General features: G+C 48.5%; 1 protein-coding gene across 2 annotated transcripts in view; it reads left to right on the top strand.

Moving 5' to 3' along the window:
* The window catches only part of COL26A1 (collagen type XXVI alpha 1 chain), a 185,328-nt gene that overhangs the window by 114,806 nt on the left and 52,483 nt on the right, over nucleotides 1–18,039 (top strand). The window lies entirely within an intron of this gene.

The raw sequence follows: 18,039 nt of genomic DNA, 5'->3' as shown, positions 1-18,039 counted from the left end.
ATTTTTTTGTAGAGACAAGGTCGGGCTGGTCTCGAACTCCCGACCTCAGGTGATCCACCCGTCTTGGCCTCCCGAAGTTCTGGGATGGCAGGCGTGAGCCGCCGCGCCCGGCCTCTTTTCTCTCAGTTGCCCGCACACGTATCTGCTCAGCTGGTCTAGGAGCGGCCTCTGAGTTACATATTTTGCTGCAGCCTTTTTGGTCTGCTAGGACCCACCCAAAGGAGAACAAACATTGTGCTTGGTACCTCTAGACCGACAGTCAGGTCTGGTCCTACCACCTCCATGTTGTGCAGTTGTGGACGATGGCCAGGTGCGGTGGGTAACATATGTAGCCTCAGCACTTTGGGAGGCTGAGGAAGGAGAATTGCTTGAGGCCAGGAGTTCGAGACCATCTTAGGCAACAGAGCAAGTTTTCTGTCTCTACAAAAAAAAAAAAAACAACTAGCCAGCTGTGGTAGCTCCTGTCTGTAGTCCCAGTGAGGGAGGAGACCCTTAATCACCCTTAGGCATCTAAAACCACCCCCTTTGACTTCCACACTGCCTTTCAATAGGAGAAGTACAGGCTGGCAGCCCAGGCCCGCCTTAATCCCGCTCCTGTAGATCGCAGGCACAGTGGGGAGGAAGCTTTCTGGAAGGCACTGTTTTCACTTAAACACCATCAAACCCCACCTAAAACACTGTACCCCAGCCTACTCCAGGGCCCAAGAGCCTTTCACTGTAAATTCTAGACTTGTAAGCAGAGGTTCTCTTTGTTAGAGGAGCTTGGCCGGTAGGCTGCTACGCTTCCTTGCTCCCAGCTGAATAAATCACCCCTTCCTACCCAGTTGGGTGTTCAGGAGGTCTGTTTCTCGAGTCCGCTCCTGCTACCCCAGCTACTTGGGAGATTGAGGTGGGAGGATTGCTTGAGCCTGGGAGGTTGCGGCTGCAGTGAGCTGTGATTGTTACACCAAACTCCAGCCTGGGTGACGGTGAAACCCTGTCTCAAAAAAAGAAAAAAAAGAAAGACATTTCGGACAAGCTATTCAATTTCTCAGAGCTCACTTTGCCCATCAATGAAATGGGAAAAATGATACTTATCCTGCCAGAGTGTTGGAAAAGTATAGAGGCTGCTCTAAAGTGTCTGGCATATGGGGGGCACCCATGAAGCAGGTCTGGTGCCAGCATGCGGAACGCACGCACAGCTGGCGAAGCCCTGACCCCTCAATCTCATTTTTTCTCTTTACTTTCCTGGTAACCCTATGCAGCAGGCAGGTGACAGTGTGTTCCCATTTTACAGATGAGAAAGATAGGGTCAGGTGGTTAAGTGACTGCACGAAGGTCACGTGGACAGTAAGTGAATGACTGATTCTACACCAGAAACCAGGGCTCACTTTTCCTTGGCCATCCTTTCTGAGGAGGAAATCAATCAATCAACAGTTACAATACAGTGTTGGGCCGGGTGTGACAGCTCATGCCTGTAATTTCAGCACTTTAGAAGGTCGAGGTGTGAGGATGGCTTGAGCCCAAGAAGTCAAGTACAGCCTGGGCAACATAGCAAGACCCCATCTCTAAAAAAAAAAAAAAAAAAAAAATCCGGTTATGGTGTCACACACCTGTAGACTGAGCCACTCAGGGGGCTGAGGTGGGAGGATCGCTGGAGCCCGGAAGTTTGAAGTTGCAGTGAGCTATGATCCTGCCACTGCACTCCAGCCTGGGTGAGAGAGCAAGACCCTGTCTCAAAAAATAAATGAATAGAATAAAATACAGGGTCGCACTGAGGCTGGGGTAGCGGTGAGAAGGCCTTCTGATCTATTGCTGAGTCCATAGCTAATACCTCTATGACACAAAATAGATTCACAAGAGAAAAACACGCACTTTTGTGTAAGTTTGATGTGCCACGGGAATCTTCAGACGTGAAGACACAAAGAAGCAGGGAAACCTGTGTGTTTTTATGCTAAATCTGATGAAGAAGCAGACAGCTGGGGAGAAACGTGATTACGTAAAAAGGATAAGATCTCACACTGGGTGTGGTGACTCGTGCCTATAATCCCAGCACTCTGGGAAGCCAGGCAGATGGATCACTTGAGTTAGGAGTTCAAAACCAGCCTGGCCAACGTTGTGAAACCCTATCTCTACTAAAAATACAAAAATGAGCTGAGTGTGGTGGCGGATGTCTATTTTCCCAGCTACTCAGGAAGCTGAGGCAGGAGAACTGCTTGAACCCCGGAGGCAGAAGCGGAGGTGAACCGAGATCACACCACTGCACTCCAGCCTGGGCAACAGAGCAAGACTCTGTCTCAAAAAAAAAAAAAAAGGGGGGGTATGATCTCTTCATGACTAACTGGGTGAAACTTAGCAAGTCTTCTTCAGATTCTTCTCTGTTCCGTTGTCCTCAGAGACAAGGATGTTCCTTTCCTTTAGGTTAGGGAGGGCACCTCTGTGGTGAAAGTCTTATGATCTACTTTAGAGGAAGGCCAGAGAGTCCTTTTATGACCTGTGTCGGGGGAAAGTGTGGGAGAAAGAGAGAACTTTCTGATTCTACTCTTTTCTCAAATACAAACATACCATATTTGGGGGTACAATGTCCCAAACCCCACTGATGGAGAGAACCCACTGTAGTGTATTTCCACTACAGAAGGTTTTCAGAGGCCTCATTCAGACACGAAGGGTGAGGGTGGATTTCAGGGCCACTCAGTCACAGGCTGGACGCGAGTGTGTGTGTTTGATGTGTGTGTGCCTATATTGTGGGCGTGGTGTGTTTATATTCTGTGTGGTTTATAATGTGCATGTGTGCCTACTGTGTATGGGATGTGTGTGGTGATGATGCATGATTCTGTGGTGATTTCTTCTCTTTTTCTTTTTTGAGATAATGTTTCATGTTGTCACCCAGGCTGGAGTGCAGTAGTGCGATCTTGGCTCACTGCAACCTCCACCTCCCCGACTCAAGAGATTCTTGTGCCTCAGTCTCCCAAGTAGCTGGGATTACAGTTACATGCCACCACTTCCAGCTAATTGTGTGTGTGTGTGTGTGTGTGTGTGTGTGTATGTGGGTTTTTTGGTTTGTTTGTTTTTTCAGTAGAGAAGGGTTTTACTATGTTGGTCAGGCTGGTCTTGAACTCCTGACCTCAGATGATCTGTCCACCTTGACCTCCTAAAGTGCTGGAAATATAGGCGTGAGCCACTGTGCCTGGCCGATTCTGTGGTGATTTAATATATGCCCATCTGCTAGTGTTGTCAAAAGATAAAATTATGACAAATGTGGTTCTAGATCTAATTGTTTTTTATTCAAGTTTCATGAATTCGGGAAGTCTCCATCCTATAAAATAGAATAAGAGCGTCTGCTGTGTAACAGCCAAACGGTGAGGCGGTAATAAGGAAACAGAACACTAGGGAAGAACCGGATTGGTTAACATCGGGTTACTTCTGGTTACTTTTATTTATTTATCTTTTGAGACAGAATGTTGCTCTGTCGCCCAGGCTGGAGTGCAGCGGCACGATCTCAGCTCACTGCAACCTCCGCCGACGGGGTTCAAGTGATTCCCCTGCCTCAGGCTCCTGAGTAGCGGGGACTACAGGCATGTACCACCATGCCCGGCTAATTTTTTGTGTTTTAGTAGAGACGGGGTTTCACCATGTTGTCCAGAATGGTCTCAATCTCCTGACCTTGTGATCCGCCCACCTCAACCTCCCAAAGTGCTGGGATTACAGGCGTGAGCCACTGCACCCCGGCTTCTGGTTACTTTTTTGTAAGGGTTAGGGGAAGGGGGAACATCTGTATTATGCTGACTCAGGTAGACTGGAGTCTACTTTCAGGGAAAGCTGGTCTGTTAGTGTGTGAATTATAGGGTATGGTGTGTCTGTGTGGGCTATGTGTTGTGTGTGTCGTAAGTGTGAATGATGCGTGTCATGTTTATGCATGTGTGTGCATTAGTGTGCAGTGTGAGGTTTGTGTGTGCAGTTTGCACAGATGTGCAGCGAGTGTGTAGTGTGTGTATTACAAGCCCTCAGTGACCCTCTCTTGGGCTGGTCAGATCTGCCTCAGAAAATTTGTCTACTCTTGTACCTGCAGAGTGTACATCGGGCCGTCTGCCAGCTAGGAGCTGAGTGGGGAAGGGTGTATAGGGAGCATCTTGATATTCAGTGTCTAAACTTGCACTTAATCTTAGTTTTCAGTACAGTTCTCAGACCCTCAGTTATTCCTGGTATCCTTCAGTCATGAGATCCCCTATTTTTTCTCTCCTAAGAATGAGCCTCCAGTTTTCTCCCTGAGTGAAGGAGAGGACCCAGAGACATCCTCCTCCTTTTTTTGTTTTTTTTTTTGAGGTCGTTTCACTGTTGTTGCCCAGGATGGAGTGCAATGGTGCGACCTCAGCTCACCACGACCTCTGCTTCCTGGATTCAAGCAATTCTCCTGCCTCAGTCTCCCAAGAAACTGGGATTACAGGCGTGTGTCACCACACCCAGATAATTTTTTATTTTTAGTAGAGATGGGGTTTCACCATGTTGCCTCCAACTCCTGACCTCGTGATCTGCCTGCCTCAGCCTGACTCCCAAAGTGCTCGGATTACAGGCGGGAGCCACCGCGCTTGGCCCATCCTCCTTCTTTGAGACTTTGAACCCAGGTTGTTTTCAGCACCTCTGTGTACCTTCATTTGTCCAAGTACTTGGTACGTTGCCATTGTAGGAGGGGTTTTCTGCAGTGTAGCTGAGATTTTCTCAGCTTTCCCTGCTGTGACTCAGGTCTGAACTCTCGTGGGTCAGTAAAATTAGCTACCATTTGTCCATTTCTTTTGCAGTTTACACATTTCTGTTGCCGTTGACTCTTTAATCTTTGTCAATTTCTTTGTCCTTATCCATTGATATCTCTTTATTTTTATTTATTTATTTATTTATTATTATTATTATTTTGAGATGGAGTCTCTCTCTGTTGCCCAGGCTGGAGTGCAATGGCGAGATCTCACCTCACTACAACCTCCACCTCCCAAGTTCAAGTGATTCTCTCGCCTCACCCTCCTGAGTACCTGGGATTACAGGCACACACCACCATGCCCGGTTAATTTTTGTAGAAATGGGTTTCACCATGTTGCCCAGGCTGGTCTTGAAATCCTGACCTCAAGTAATCCACCTGCCTTGGCCTCCCAAAGTGCTGGGATTACAGGCATGAGCCACCATGCCTGGCCCATTGATATCTTTAAAGAAAACACAAACCTTTCTGTGACTTAAGGGGGGGTTTCAGGATAGCCTGGAGGTAAATGTGTGTCTGCTATCTGTGCCCAAAACAGATGAGAAGGGGAAAATAAAATGTCCCTTTGTAAGATTAGGTCATGACACAGGACAGCCAGACTCAGTTACCCTTAGGGTACCTCTCACCATCCTAATGGTAAAGTTAAAACTCTGAATTTCTAAAATTTACGTAAGAAATATTTTAAATTAACCAAAAAGCACATAAAACACCCCATAAAATACATGTATACCTACCACTGAGATTTAATGGTTGTCAGCATTATGTCACATTTGCTTCAGTGTTTTCTTTCTAACTTTTTGTTTTGAAATAATCCAGAACACTATGTTTTAAAGGAATAAAATGTTATGAGCACGGCTAAAGTCAGGCACAGCTAAAGGCATGCATCCTGTATGCCTTTTCTCTTTTTCCAAAAGTGATGCTAATCAAGTTGGTGGGTGTCATTCCTTGATAAATTTCTGTACTTTTACTACATATATATTTATAGCTATAAACAAAACAAAGTATTGTGTGTTTTTAAATTTGCATAATGATGCTCTGCTGAATTCATCATTTTGTAGCCTGCTTTTTCACTTGACAAAATACGAGTGAGACCTATATGTATTGACGCTTTCACCTCTAGTTCATTGATTTTAGCTGCTTTATGGTATTTCACTGCAGAGATATACTGCCATTTATTTATAATTCCCCTACAAACAGGCATATTGCTTCTACTTTTCACAATTACAAATAGAGCTGCAGAGACTACCCCTGAATCCTTGTGCATATGAGCAAAGGCTTGCCCGGACAGAAAATACTTAGTTAACTCTTGTAGATATTGTCAATTGCTTTCCAAACTCAGTGTTCCAATTTCCACTTCACCAGCAGTGTACAAAAATTTCCCATTACTCCATAGTCTAGCCAATTTTTGGTGTTATCAGAGATATTACATTTCGCACACAAATGGATGAGAAACTGTGTATGATTTTAAAATATGCTTCTCCCTAATACATCCAAATTTAAGCCTCTTTCAGTTTTTGTTTGTTCAAAAATTCGTCTTTAGACATCGCTCTTGAACAATAGTTTAGCTGGGTATAAAATTCTGGGTTGACAGTGATTTTTCCTCTGCATTTTGGAGATACTACACCATTCTCTTCCAGCCTGTATTGTTGCTGTTGAAAGATCTTCTGAAGATGTCTTTGGAGGCGATTCATTCCTTTTCTTTGGTTGATTATAATATTTTCTCATTGTCTTTGGTATTCTGTAGAATTATTATGATTTGGTGTCTAGATATGGATCAGTTTACTCATTTGAGACTCTTAGTAAATCTTGAATCCTTGATATATGAGGATCCACATATTTTTAAATAAATTCCAGAAAGCCTCAAGCTATTATGTCTTCAGATTTTGCCTCTTTATACTTTTCTCTATTCTTTGCTTCTGGAACTCCTTTTATTATTTGTTTGTTGTATGTTTATTGGCATATCATAGTTATACATATTTTGGGGATACATTTGCTATTTTAATATGTGTATATAATATGTAATGATCAAATATCCGTCACCTCAAATATTTATCTTTTTCTTGTGTTGGCAACATTACAACTCTTCTAGCTGTTTTTGAAATCTATAATAAATTATTGTTAACTATAATTTCTCTGCTATACTATTGAATACTAAAACTTATTTTCTTTTAAGAGACAGGGTCTCACTATTTTTTCCAGGCTGTTCTTGAACTCCTGGGCTCAATCCTTCCACCTCAGCCTTCTAAGTAGCTGGGATTTAGAACTTATTCCTTCTATTTAGCTGTGTGTTTTTACCCATTGGAAGTTCTTTTAGATAAAATTCTCATTCTCTCATTCTATCCTCTGAGCCTCTAAACTGCTTATGATTTCTATTTCTTTTTGCATTTTGGGCAATGTTCTCAGATCTAGCTTTCATTTTATTTATCCTCCCCTCAATGTGTCCAATAAGTCTTATCTGTCCTTTTAATTATTATTCAAATTTTTCCAAATTATATCGAGTTCTTTTTCACTTCTGCCCTATTTTCAACTCCTTCTTTTGAGCTCTTTGATATTTTTCAACATTCTTATTTCATACGTATTTCATATATTCTTTCATATTAGAATTTTTATTTTTTCCTGTTACTGGGGCTTTAATCTTTCTGATTGTTTTATTTTGTGTTTGTTTGTTTTGAGACAGGGCATCACTCTATTGCCTGGCCTGGAGTGCCATAGTGCAATCATGACTTACGATAGCCTTGATCTTCTGGGCTTGGGTGATCCTCCTACCTCAGCCTCCCAAGTAGCCGGGACTACAGGTGTGGTTCACCATGCCCAGTTATTTTGAGGGGCATTTTTTGTAAAGATAGAGTTTTACCATGTAGCCCAGGCTGGTCTCAAACTCTTGGGTTCAAATGATTCTCCCACCTTTGCCTCCCAAAGTGCTGGGATTACAGGCGTGAGCCACCATGCCTGGCCTTTCCCGGTGCTTTTATTTCCTCTCTCACTCATGGTAGCCTCCTAAGTAGCTGGGACTATAGGTGCACACCACCACACCCAGCTAATTTTTAAATATTTTGTAGAAATGGGGTCACACTATGTTGCTCAGGCGTGACTTGACCTCCTGGCCTCAAGCAATCCTCCTGCCTCAGCCTCCCAAAGTGCTGAGATTACATACATGAGCCACCACACCTGGCCAGTTTTCTACCTGTGTTGTCGGCCTTCCAAAGTGCTAGGATTACAGGCATGAGCCACCACGCCCGGTCAGAGTTATGCTTTTGTTAACACAGGCTGTAGTGTAGTGGCACAATCTCAGCTCACTGCAACCTCTGCCTCCTGGGTTCCAATGATTCTTCTGCCTCAGCCTCCTGAGTAGCTGGGATTACAGGCATGTTCCACCACGCCTGCCTAATTGTTGTATTATTAGTAGATACAGGGTTTCACCACATTGGCTAGGCTGGTCTTGAACTCCTGGCCTCAAGTGATCCCCAAAATGCTGGGATTACAGGCATGAGCCACCATGCCCAGCCCACATTATATATTTCTACCGGGGGACAGAAAGAGTCAGAAAGAGAGGGACAAGCAGACATGGAGGAAGGAGAGAGAAGTCCAGAGGTCAGCTCTGCACATGCCAGTGCTGAGATGATGCTGCCTCACCTGTCTGAGCCCTGGGGGCAGCCAGGTTCCATCTCACCTGCGTGAGGTGCTCCCAGAGGACTGTCACATCAGGCCTGACACACTCATCTTTGGAGACACATTCCGACATCAGGCATGAGAGCTGAGTGACAAGTGTGAGTTTGGGTCTTTTGCGCTGTAGGCTATGATGCTGCAGGGGCCACCAGGGACCCCCGGGACACACGCTTGCAAGCTAATGGACCAGAAAGGGTGTGGTCCTCATAGTCACTGCCTTCTCTGTGCCCCCAGTAGCTTGTTCCAGTGTCTGTTGTTATAAGTAGAATTTTTGATGCCACAAAAGTAGTAGCACTCGAATATAAATTTCCTCAGCAAGGCAATCACGTCACAGATGGAACAATGGCAAGTGCACATTTGGACAAGGGATGAAAAGGGGACTTATGCCTGATGGGGGTCGCCCCTACTGCTCTGTCCTTCTCCTATTGGCTAGGGTTAGATGGCGCAGGCTAGACTAATCCTGATTGGCTATTTTAAAGAGAGCAGGGGTCTGAGTGGGAGTGGCAGGGTGGGTGCTGTGGCTGGAAGGACGGTTACGGGAGGGTCAGAGCAGGTAGCCAGGGCCGACCTAGGTCAAAGAAGGGGACTGGAGCAGGTGACTGGGATGAGTCAGGACGGAGCCAAGCGCCGGGGGAACAGATGTGAACTACTGATTAGAACCCATGATTTCTCTATTAGAAAATAGAGAATTAAAGAATAAGAGAGCTGAACATACTGACGTACTGATTCTTTGAAGAGAAACTTGGGGTTCACTGTATCTAACACTGTCACAGGTCTTGCCCCTGGACTCTAACTCTCCTGCCTATGGCTGCCTTTGTTTACCTCCCATCATCTGATTGATCTCTGCGTCCCCAGTGTCCTGGACAGGGCCTGGCCCTGATGAGGCCTCAGGAAAGGCTCCTTGGTGGGACAGATGGACAGTTCTGGCAAACACACAGCTGTAGGTGCTGGGGCTATGGGTGTTGAGGGGGCTGTCCCTGGGGAGGGCAGTGTGGGAGCAGTGGAAGGCGGAGGCCTGAGGTGGGCACCAGTCCAGCCACGGCAGCCATGTGACCTTGGGATTGTCACATCCTGTCTCTCAACTTCTGATGGTGCTGTGGGGTATAAAAGAATCTCAGTAGAGGCCGGGCATGATGGCTCACACCTGTAATCCCAGTACTTTGGGAGGCTGAGGCAGCTGAATCACCTGAGGTCAGGAGTTCGAGACCAGCCTGGCCAACATGGTGAAACCCTGTCTCTACTAAAAACACAAAAATTAGCCAGGTACGGTGGCAGGGGCCTATAGTCCCAGCTACTTGGGAGGCTGAGCCATGAGAATCGCTTGAACCAGGAGGCTGAGGTTGCAGTGAGGCACTCCAGCCTGGGCAACAGAGTGAGACTCTGTCTCCAAAAAAAAAAAAAAAAAAGCAATCTCAGCAGCTCTGAGATTCTTTGGGATTTTCAGATCAGTCTTCACTCTCTAGGTGTAGTTGACCCTTAGGAAGGAAACAGTCAGAGATCTTCAGTCTCACAAGGGAACGAAACTCAACTGTCCATCCCATGTCCTGCCCCCCCTCCCCCCGCCAACCCAGAGCCTGAGGCTGTCTGTGTCGTATCCCACAGCGAGCTCTGAAGTTGGGTCTTGGGGTTCACAGGCCAGCCTCAGCGGAGACACTGAGGACAGTGGGGCTCCAGGTCAGACCCGGAACTGCAGGCCCCTGCACAGGCAGGTTTGTGGCGTTGAGAAGGGCTGGAGGCAGCCCCCATCCGCCTGCCCTGGCCCTGCCATCAGCAGCTGCAGGGAAGAGGGACGGGGCGCATTTATAGAATTCCTGCCTGCAAAGGCCCTGCAGTTGTTTTAAATTAGCATACAAATCGACATTAGTGTAGTACATCTGTTGTTAATCCACATCCCGGTGGAAGGGAGATGCCAACACGCCTTTTATTAGGCACGTCGATCCCGGAATGTCCTTTCTCCTGCCTTTGTCTTCCACTGGAGTCCGTAATGGGTTCCAGGATGTCTTTTATTTTGCTACAGACGACGTTTCCTCCTGCCTAGCGGATCAGAAACGTAATGGATTCCAGGATGTAATTTATGTTCCTTTGGAATCAGACCCTGTATGATGAATTCTAAAGCCTTCGGGCAAATCTCCAGGGAGGCCTCGGCCCTTTGCTCGCCCCCATGGTCATCAGACAGGCACCGGGAACCCGGGCACAGTCCCAGGGCTGGAGCGGGAGGAGGGGAGCCTGGGCCGACGGCTCCCAATTAAGGGAATTCCAGGCAGGCGTGGGAGGAGAGGCCAGGGGTGCTGGTGGAGACAGACAGGGAAGCCGGGAGGATGCAGGGTGGGAAGGAGGGGGCACAGATATTCTAGAAACCCAGGAACCGGCAGCACCGGTGTCTCCGGGGCTGGTCACAGACACTGGACACCAGTTTGCGAGGTCCTGGAGAAAAGGACCTGACCCTGAGTGTCCCAGCAGGCCTGGGGAGGAAGGCAGGGTTCTGTGAGCCAGAGACTGCCCTTAGAGCCAACCAGGTCTGGACTGACAGCCAGCTTTGCCCTTTGCGCATGACATGGCCCTGGAGAGTCACTGTCTCTTGCTGAGGCTTGGATTCTGTGGCCTGCACCCCATCACCCCGTGTCGGCACCAAGGGTTCCCCAGCCAGCCTGTCCCCTCTGCCTGCTACTGCATCTTCAGCCAGTTTCCTCCCCGCCATCCTGGCTCCTTCTAGATCACACTTGAGGGGCCCCATCTCTCTCTCTTTTTTTGTTTGTTCCTGAGACGGAGTTTCGCACTTGTTACCCAGGCTGGAGTACAATGGTGCGATCTCAGCTCACCGCAACCTCCGCCTCCTGGGTTCAGGCAATTCTCCTGCCTCAGCCTCCTGAGTAGCTGGGATTACAGGCACGTGCCACCATGCCCAGCTAATTTTTTTTGTATTTTTAGTAGAGACGGGGTTTCACCATGTTGACCAGGATGGTCTCAATCTCTTGACCTCGTGATCCACCCGCCTCGGCCTCCCAAAGTGCTGGGATTACAGGCTTGAGCCACCGCGCCCGGCCCCCCATCTCTCTTAAGAGAAGGAGTCAAACCAGCCACGAAGCGGGGGCTGTGTCGAGCGGAGTTCAGGACTCTTCTCCTGTGTTCCTGTGCACACCTGAGACCCTCAGCCACTCTGGACACCACTGTGTCCCCAGGACCTCCAGCCAGCCCTGTGGTGGGCCGTCCTACCTGTAAGATAAGCCCACGTGCTGTCACTGGGGCTGGAGGGGCTCTGGGCAGGAAAGACCACCTTCAGGGGCAGGTTTCACCCCCCTCCACAACACTGATTTTCCAGACCATAAAGTGAACCCATCGTGTCCCCACCCAACTATTGCAGTATCTTTTACATTGAAGGCTTTAAAGAAAGTATGATTAGGCCGGGCGTGGTGGCTCACACCTGTAATCCCGGCACTTTGGGAGGTCAAGGCAGGTGGATCACTTGAGGTTAGGAGTTCAAGACCACCCCGGCCAATATGGTGAAACTCTGTCTCTACTGAAAAAAAAAAAGGCTGGGCGCGGTGGCTCACGCCTGTAATCCCAGCACTTTGGGAGGCTGAGGCAGGTGGATCACGAGGTCAAGAGATCAAGACCATCTGGTCAACGAGGTGAAACCCCGTCTCTACTAAAAATACAAAAAATTAGCTGGGCATGGTGGAGTGTGCCTGTAGTCCCAGCTACTTGGGAGGCTGAGGCAGGAAAATTGCTTGAACCCAGGAGGCAGAGGTTGCGGTGAGCCGAGATCGTGCCATTGCACTCCAGCCTGGGTAACAAGAGCGAAACTCCGTCTCAAAAAAAAAAGAAAAAAAAAATAGGTGTGGTGGCAGGTGCCTGTAATCCCAGCTACTAGAAGGCTGAGGCACAAGAATCGCTTGAACCTGGGAGGCTAAGGTTGCAGTGAGCCAAGATCTTGCCACTTGCACCCCAGCCTCAGTGACAGAATGAGAGTCCATCTAAAAAAAAAAATTGTAATTAAATATACATAAAATACATTTTTCCTATTTTAACCTGTTTTTTTAAAATTATATATATATTTTCTTTCTTTCTTTTCAGTCATAGTCTCACTGTGTCACCCAACTGGAGTGCAATGGCCCGATCTTGGCTCACTGCAGCCTCCACTTGTTGGGTTCAAGCAATTCTCCTGCCTCAGTCTCCTTAGTAGCCAGGATTACAGGTGCCCGCCACCACGCCCGGCTATTTTTTGTATTTTTAGTAGAGACGGGGTTTTACCATGTTGGCCAGGCTGGTCTTGAACCCCTGACCTCAGGTGATCTCCCCTCCTCAGCCTCCCAAAATGCTAGGATTACAGGCATGAGCTAGCATGCCCAGCTTTTAACCAGTTATAAGCGTTCAATTCAGCTGTATTAGGTACCATCACACTGTCATGCGGCCATCACCACCGTCCGTCTACAGAACTTTTTCATTGTCCCAATTAAATTGCGGACTTTTTATTTTGTTTTGCTTTGTTTTTGAGACGGAGTCTCGCTCTGCTGCCCAGGCTGGAGTGCAGTGGCGCGATCTCCGCTCACTCCAACCTTCCACTCCCAGGTTCAAGCGATTCTCCTTCCTCAGCCTCCTGAGTAGTTGGGATTCCAGGCACGTGCCACCACACCCAGCTAATTTTTGCATTTTTAGTAGAGACGGGGTTTCACCATGTTGGTCAGGCTGGTCTCGATCTCCTGACTTTGTGATCTACCCGCCTCGGCCTCCCAAAGTACTCGAATTACAGGTGTGAGCCACCGCGGCTGGCTGCTTTGCAGACTTTTAAAGGGGGAAAAAATGGACTGTGTCTGTCCTGTCTAGCTCTAGCTCACTCTTCCAGGTTTTTGGCCCTTTTATTGTCTCGGAGCCAGTTTACAACTGTAAAGTTGTGCAATAATAATCACGAGATCGGATTTTTGTTCAGGTTCATGTGAGTTAATTGCGTCCGGTGGAACGCAGTTGGATACGGCCCTGGGGACAAACCTGTTTCGCATCGATTTGTAAATTCGCGGCAGCATTCCGCGTCTGCCCCGGGATCCCGTGGCTCTGCGGCTTTGCCTTTGAACCACTCGTGGCATCTGCCTGATTTGTTCCCTCTTTGATTAATGTGTTAAATAAAATCTTTGACACATGTTCATTTTCTACTTGTATGAGAGCCGCGGTGGGAATCAGTCTTTTAACAACAGGATTTTAGTCTGCGGGATGGAAGAGCTGTGGTTTAACCCCTGAGGTTCCTCAGCCAAAGGCACAGCCCCACATAAGGTTAGAATACGTGGAGTCCAGCTAGGGAAAGAGGTGCCAGATACATTCCATCCTCTGTCACCCTAGGAGCAAATGACAGTGACAACTCAGTGCCCAGCCTGGCCAGAGCTGCAAGGGACCCGAGAACCTCTCTCCAACTGGCTCATGTTGTTACAGGAACAGGTCCCAATCCAGACACCAAGAGGGCTCTTGGATTTCACACAAGAAAGAATTCATAGCTCACCTCAGCTTCGAATCCCTGGACTCAAGAGATCCTCCTCCTCAGCCTGCCGAGTAGCTGGGACTACAGGTGTGCACCACCATACCCGGCTATTTTATTTTTATTGTATTTATTTTTTTGAGATGGAGTTTTGCTTTAGTTGCCCAGGCTGGAGCGCAGTGGCACTATCTTGGCTCACCGCAACCTCCACCTCCCAGGTTCAAGTGATTCTCTTACCTCAGCCTCCCGAGTAGCTGGGATTACAGGCATGCACCACCACACCTGGCTAATTTTGTATTTTTAGTAGAGGTGGGGTTTCTCCATGTTGGTCAAGCTGGTCTCGAACTCCCAACCTCAGGTAATCCACCTGCCTCAGCCTCCCAAAGTGCTGGGATTGATTACAGGCGAGAACCACCCTTGCCTGGCTTTTTTTTTTTTCAAGTACAGATGAAGTCTTGGTCTCCCTATGTTGCCCAGGCTGGCCTCAAACTCCAGAGCTCAAGCAATCCTCCCACCAGGGCCTCCCAAAGTGCTGGGATTCCAGGCGTGAGCACTGTGCTCGGCCAACACTGCACTGCTTTTTTTTTTTTTTTTTTTTGAGACAGAGTCTTGCTCTGTCACCAGGCGCCAGGCTGGAATGCAGTGGCACAATCTTGACTCACTGCAACCTCTGCCTCCTGGGTTCAAGCAATTCTCCTGCCTCAGCCTCCCGTGTAGCTGGGACTACAGGTGTGCACCACCACGCCCAGCTAATTTTTGTATTTTTTAGTAGAGACAGGGTTTCAACATTTTGTCCAGGATGGTCTCGATCTCTTGACCTCGTGATCTGCCTGCCTCAGCCTCCCAAATTGCTGGGATTACAGGCATTAGCCACTGTGCCCGGCCAACAGTGCACTTTTATGGGAGGCCCATGATAAAGCAGAGAAGCAGGCCGGGCACAGTGGCTCAGGCCTATAATTCCAGCAAGTTGGGAGGCCGAGGTGGGTGGATCACCTGAGGTCGGGAATTTGAGACCAGCCTGGCCAATATGGTGAAACTCATCTCTACTAAAAATACAAAAATTAGCTAGGTGTGGTGGTGGTACAAACCTGTACTCAATCCCAGTTACTGGAGAGGCTGAGGCATGAGAATCACTTGAACCCGGGAGGTAGAGGTTACAGTGAGCTGAGATTGTGCCACTGCACCCCAGCCTGGCAACAGAGTCAGACTCTACCTTAAAAAAAAAAAAAAAAAAGGTCAGGCGCCCTGGACTGTAGCTGATGCCTGTAATCCCAGTACTTTGGGAGGCTGAGGCAGGCAAACCACCTGAGGTCAGGAGTTCGAGACCAGTCTGGCCAACATGGTGAAACCTGTCTCTACTAAAAATACAAAAATTAGCTGGGTGTGGTGGTGGGCACCTGTAATCCCAGCTACTCAGGAGAATGAGGTAGAAGAATTGCTTATATCCGGGAAGTGGAGGTTGTAGTGAGCTGAGATCACGCCACTGCATGCACTCCAGCCCAGGCAACAGGCCAGTCTGTGTCTCTAAATAAATAAATAATAAAAACAGAGATGGGGTCTTGTTCTCTTGGCCAAGCTGGAATGCAGTGGTATGATTATAGCTTGCTGCAGCCTCCAACTCCCGGGCTCAAGCGGTCCTCCTGTCTCGGCCTCCAAAGTAGCTAGAACTATAGGAGTGCATCAACACGCCCAGCTAATTTTTCCTGGGGGTGTTGCTGTGTTGCCCAGGCTGGTCTCAAAGTCCTGGGCTCAAATGATCCTCCACCTTGGCCTCCCAGAGTGCTGGGTTTAGAGGTGTGGGCCACTGCGCCTGGCCCACTGTCAGAATGAGTCCTCAAACAAGGTGGAAATCGGCATTCCCCTTTCATGGAGGAGAATAAGAAAGAGAAGAGAAGTTATTTTGCTCAGGGACACTCAGCTGGGAGATGTCAGAGCTGGGATCTGTCTCAAGCCTAAGTGTGTCTTTCCCTATCTCATTGCAAGAAGATGAACCAGGCTGCCCGCCCACCCCCCTTGCCCCTGCCTCCCTCTCCACCCCACCCACTCTATCAAAAGGGCCACTCCTCCTTCCCTCCCTCCTCCATGCCTAGATCACAATACTCCACCCTTACCCCTTAATGTTTGCCTGGCAGGCTCTGGTCCTTCTGCAAAGGCTCAGCTCAGAAGTCCCCTCCTCCATGAAGCCCTCCTGACTACTAGTTTCCTGCAGAGCTGGCTTTTCCCATTAGTTCAAGTCCTCACCACTCTAGGTGACAACAGCTGTCACGTTGGCTGGGTGCTCTTCACTCGCGGACCTCTTTGGCCGTCTGCTGAATCCTGTAGACTCCTCAGAATGGTATTTTTTAGTGCATGAAATGAGCTGTGAGGATTATCAATGACCATGAAATAGAGTGAATCAAAATTTTGTTTTTTAAAAAAACAAATTATACAGAATGATACACACTTTTTTCCTAACACACACACAGCAGGGTCCCACAGTAAGCCTGACAGCTTCTGGAATGCTGGAGTAGCCATGAGCGGAGAAGGTATTTCAAGGCAGCAGCAACAATTGTGTGAATTCTATTGGGAATAAAGACACAGGTACTTCTACTTCTATTGCATCTTTTTTTTTGAGATGGAGTTTCGCTCTTGTTACCCAGGCTGGAGTGCAATGGCGCAATCTTGGCTCACCACAACCTCCGCCTCCTGGGTTCAGGCAATTCTCCTGCCTCAGCCTCCTGAGTAGCTGGGATTACAGGCACGCACCACCATGCCCAGCTAATTTTTATATTTTTAGTAGAGACGGGGTTTCACCATGTTGACCAGGATGGTCTCGATCTCTTGACCTCGTGATCCACCCGCCTCGGCCTCCCAAAGTGCTGGGATTACAGGCTTGAGCCACCGCGCCTGACCTTTTTTTTTTTTTGAGACAGAGTCTCTCTGTTGCTCGGGCTGGAGTGCAGTGGTGGTGCAATCTTGGCTCTCTGCAACCTCCGCTATCTGGGTTCAAGCAGTTCTCCTGCCTCAGCCTACTGAGTAGCTGGGATTCCAGGCACTCGCCATCACGCCCAACTGATTTTTGTATTTTTAATAGAGACAGGGTTTCACCACGTTGGCCAGGCTGATCTCAAACTCCTGACCTCAAATCCGCCTGCCTCAGCTTCCCAGAGTGAAGAAATGACAGATGTGAGCCACCGTGCCAGGACATCCACCATGCCGTTGATGTTATTACTACATTCGTAACAGGAAGAGATGCTAAAATGCAGTTTGAGCTTGGCGAGAGTAAAGGCGTAGTTCTATTTCCCATCAAAGCTCACCCGGGCCTGATTTCTATCCTTGCACCCTGGCTAAGAGCCTAGGTTACAGACTCAGAGCGCAATGAGGGGCAGGATTGAGTTTCGTCTGCGTTTCTAGCCTGCTTGGCACATTTCAGACAAGCTGACTACAGCCAATCGTGCAGGTTTGGTGAATGGGTGAGCGAGTGAATTCAGTCAAGGAAGCCACAGCAGGGGGCCCGGCCTGCTGCTCCTCCAGTCCCAGCTCTTCCAGCTGCACTTGTTTAATGGCGTGAACGTGACTTGGCTTGGTCCCGGCGCCGTGACTGGGAGCGCAGGCTGCCCAGAGCGCGCAGGCTGCCTGGAGCGCGCACTGCAGGTTGGAAGTGAGACCCTCTCTCTGAATCAGTGCCTGCCTGTGCTGTCCAGAGACGGTCCCGATGCATCTCCTCTAAGGGGAGAGGGGCTGTGTTCATCTCAGCTCTGGGCTTCCTTCTCCGTTGCTTCCAAACTCTACTCCTGGGGAAGGCAGCCCGAAGGAGCTGCTTCGGTTTAAGAAAGTAATTGACCTGGTATTATTTTGGCCTGGAGAAAAAAGATCTTGAGTGTTGTCTTAAAGAGGCATTACACTATCTGCTGAGAATGTCAGGAGATCAGGGAATGAGGGGGCCGCCCAGGAAGAGGAGCGGTCAGTCCCAGCTGGAGCCCAGCACACAGGGTTACAGCCTTATCTGCCTGAGGCAGCCCAGTTGTGTGGCACACCAGTGCTGGGGACCCTGGCAGTCAGACCTTCCCAAAGCATGTTGACTTGATTTCCCTTTCTTCCCGAGAGAAGCTGTTGAGGAATTCAAGCTTCCAGGGCACCTCTGGTGGGGTGATTTGGTGCATGGGCACGGGCAGTGGCTATGCTTGGGCAGCCTGGGTTTTCTTTC

The sequence above is a fragment of the Callithrix jacchus genome, chromosome 2 (genome assembly GCF_049354715.1).
Source record: "Callithrix jacchus isolate 240 chromosome 2, calJac240_pri, whole genome shotgun sequence".
Classification (NCBI taxonomy): domain Eukaryota; kingdom Metazoa; phylum Chordata; class Mammalia; order Primates; family Cebidae; genus Callithrix; species Callithrix jacchus.
The sequence above is the reverse complement of the archived record's forward strand: the minus strand, read 5'-3'. Positions and strand labels throughout refer to the sequence as shown.